This window comes from Suncus etruscus, chromosome 11 (genome assembly GCF_024139225.1).
Source record: "Suncus etruscus isolate mSunEtr1 chromosome 11, mSunEtr1.pri.cur, whole genome shotgun sequence".
Lineage (NCBI taxonomy): Eukaryota > Metazoa > Chordata > Mammalia > Eulipotyphla > Soricidae > Suncus > Suncus etruscus.
The window spans coordinates 85,902,196-85,905,786 of record NC_064858.1 but is presented as its reverse complement, the minus strand read 5'-3'; positions in this window follow the sequence as shown (position 1 = coordinate 85,905,786).

The following is a 3,591-nucleotide window of genomic DNA, read 5'->3' as shown; positions in this document are numbered from 1 at the left end:
TTTGGGGGATACCAGTAGTATCAGAGAAAGTGAGAGAGAAGCTGGATTGATAGTACTCAGATAATCATAAAGATTACTCTCAAATAATCATTGTATTGAGCAATTTGGACATGGGAAGATTCCCTTAAAACCTGCTCTTTGCTTTTTGTGTCTATTGACTCCTTTAGACCACTGTGCAGTGCCAGGTATTTAGAGCCTTCTGGATAACAATTTCCCATAATTAGGCAACTGAGTCTTATGGATCAGACTGGAGAAGCTGCCATACCTTCACTACTGCCAACAGTCATCTTCAGTACAAAAGAATCTTCTTATTCTCCAAGTCACTTTCATTCATTTTGAGTCTTGAACAGTGTCAATACACAGGAGACAGGCAGTATATATCAACTATAGCTGAGCCCCATAAGCTACTCTTATGCCTCCAAATGGGGATGCCTCTGGGAATGAGGAACATTATGCTAAGGGATTTTACTGGACACTCAAAGAATAAGTAGTATGTGTGCATTAGTAGGCTTCTGTTCTTCAGGGACAAAATGTGGATTTTTTTTAATATTGTAGAATCTTTTATAATCCCACTGAGGAATTAGAGGAGAGCAAAGAAGTAAAATATTGGTTTCCTGAAGACAAGAAGTACCCTTGTCTCCAATCAATTTCCCTCTTGATGCCTTTATTTTCTCACAGAACACACTACTCTATCCTATGATTCACCTCATCTAGGCTTCACATGGCCTTGGCAGGCCTTGGATAGTTCCATGTGAATAAAGCATTCACCAGAAAGGTGGGCATGTAGCTCAAGGGGCTATAAAAGAGTTTGGCATCCCAGCCAGCTGAGTATCATGTGCGAGGGTGACAGGATATAAGGGCATGTTCCATGCAGTCTGTCACCAATGTCAGATTCAAATTTAGCTTGAATAACTGAAGATCTTTTTTTCACTGTTCAGAAAGACAAACCATTGAAATATAATCTTTTTTCTGATCTCCCATATTCTTCATTACTGACTGAAAACATTAATTCATTAATAATTTAAGTTAATATAATTTCATCAAGGGTTGCATGCTAGGCACCAAATCCAAAATCATGCCTTTATTAACTGCAATGGATATGTTATAATGTCTAGGTTGACCCCATCTGTCACTTAGGAACCTTCCTGCATTACTTTGTAGGGCAACAAGTTGCATCTTCAACCCAACCCTCTCTCCAATATACTCTGCAATGCAACTAGCTATAAGACCACCACAGCTAACTCAGTAGCCAACATCATAAGAGATGAACACAGCATTTCTGATCCTGTCCCTTTCTTGAGCCTCTCACACTGTTAGGTCAGGAAGAAATTGCTTTCTCCTTACAATTAGCTGTATTACAGGAGAATCCATCAAACACAGACAAAAGCTCTAGGCCTCATTCACAGTCTTCTGGGTAAAAAATATCATGGAGCAGAAGCATGGATACGTAACTAAAATGTCCCAGTTTAGTTCTATTTTAGAGCCAATTGCAGAGCCCTCATTCAGAGAGATATGGAACCATATCTACAAGTCAGGTTTTCATTCATAACCCAGACATAGAAAGGGACCTCCAGTGCAGTGTACTAAAGAGTCAGAAGGCTGATAAGAAGAATCTCAGGTAGGTGATGGAATGACCACCAGGAAATGCTTCCTGGAAGACAGCAGCAGGAACCCCATAAGTGAGCCTCCTTTCCCTTACCTGAGGGAGTCAGAGAAGGACTCAATGCCAAATTTGAAGATGGTGTAGCCACCAGTACCAAAGGCCAAGCGGCCAGAGATGCTGGAGACATTGACCACATGACCCTGGGCTTTCCTCAGCAGGGGCAGTAGACTCAAAGTCAGATCAATCACCCCCAGCAGGTTCACGCCCAGTACTTTCATGAAATCCTGTCTGGTCTGCCACTCATTGGGACTGAAGTTTCCTAAGATGCCAGCATTGTTCACCAGTCCCCAAAGTCCTAAACACAGAGGTTGAGGACTAACAATGTTCTGTGACTTGACAGAAATCACAGTTTAATCCCCAGACCTAACTCTCCCACTGGAAGACAATGAGAGATTTACAAAAGTAGGCAAAACAGAAACAAATGGACCATCCTCTGTACTGGAGCATAATCCTTTAATCTCCTATAGGACAAATTGGGCCTGATTCTTTGATTCTCACAAACCTATGCTGTGGCTGAAGCATTATATATTTTCTCATAAATTCCCTGTGCCTTCAGAGTTTTATAAGTCATCGCAGCACAACTCATTAACCTCTTTGGTCAAATGGTTGACCAATGAGGCAAAGAGAAAGTACAATGAAGGTAGATAAATAGAGGAAGATAGACATGATGAATAAAGACAACAGCTCTTAGTTTTATTTTGATCAGGAAAATTTTTGTTTGAATTTTATATTGTTTTTGTGTTTTTCTGGATAACATGCTATGTCTAGGGTTTACTTTTAGCTTTGCACATAGGAATTATTCCTGACATGGCTTGGGTAACCACATGAGATACCAGATATAGAACCTGTGTTGGCAACTTGCAAATCAAGAGCTATACCTATAGTACTATTATGTTGGCCCAATCTTACTTGGAAAGTGTAGAAGACTCAAGGATACCAGTTGTAAATAAAGAAATAAGGTCTCTGGAACATTTTGGGGGACATCAGTAATATCAGAGTAAGTAAGAGAGAAGCTGGAGTGATAGTACTGCAGGTAATGCTTGCCTTGCACTCAGCTAACCCAGGTTTGAACCCTGATATCTCCTGTAGTCCTCCATTCACATTCAGAAGTGATTCCTGAGTGCAGAGCAAGGAGTAACCCCTAAGCATCACTGTGACTCTCAAAAATGATTATTTTTATTTTTAGTAAAGTATGGCAGAAAACTTAAGTTCTAGTCCAGTACTTACCCAAGCACCTAGTGAAACTTACACTTCAACATCTTCTCACACTCTTAAATTGTAGCCTGTTCGAACCCCAACACTGGCATCAAGAAAAGAGAGCTACCTTTTTGCTCCAACATCCCAGATGAGGTTTTCCTGTGGCTGACATCATTGGAACATTCTAGAAGAGAAGGCAGAGTCCTAACTTGCCTGCTGGATCCCAGCAATTTTCAACCCAGATTGCCATTTAAGGTAAAAAGGAAAGAAAGAAAGGAAAAAACAATCTCCTGCCCAAAGAGAACCCTACAAAGACTGGAACTCTGGAAGGACACATCTCACAAGGAAAATGTCTCCCTGACCGAACAGACCCCCAGAGAGCAGAGACTGTGCAAGGAACAGAGGCTGGAGCTGAGAGCTGGTGCTTGAAAGCTCATGGGATTCAAGTGCCGAAAGCACTTGAAAGGATTTCTTTAGGAAGCACACCCAGAGTCCCACCTCCAGACACAGACACAAACAAGAACAGCTCAGGGTACCTCTGTCTCCTGTGTGATCCTTCACCCACTGGGTGGCAGCAGTGATGCTCTCTGACTTGGTGACATCCAGGATCAATGTGTCCAGCCTGTCTGAAGTCTGTGCCTTCAGCGTCTTGGCCCCATTCTCAGGCAGGCATGCAGCCAGCACCCTCAAGCCCTTCATATCCAGCTGCCTGGCCAGCAGGTTTCCAAAGC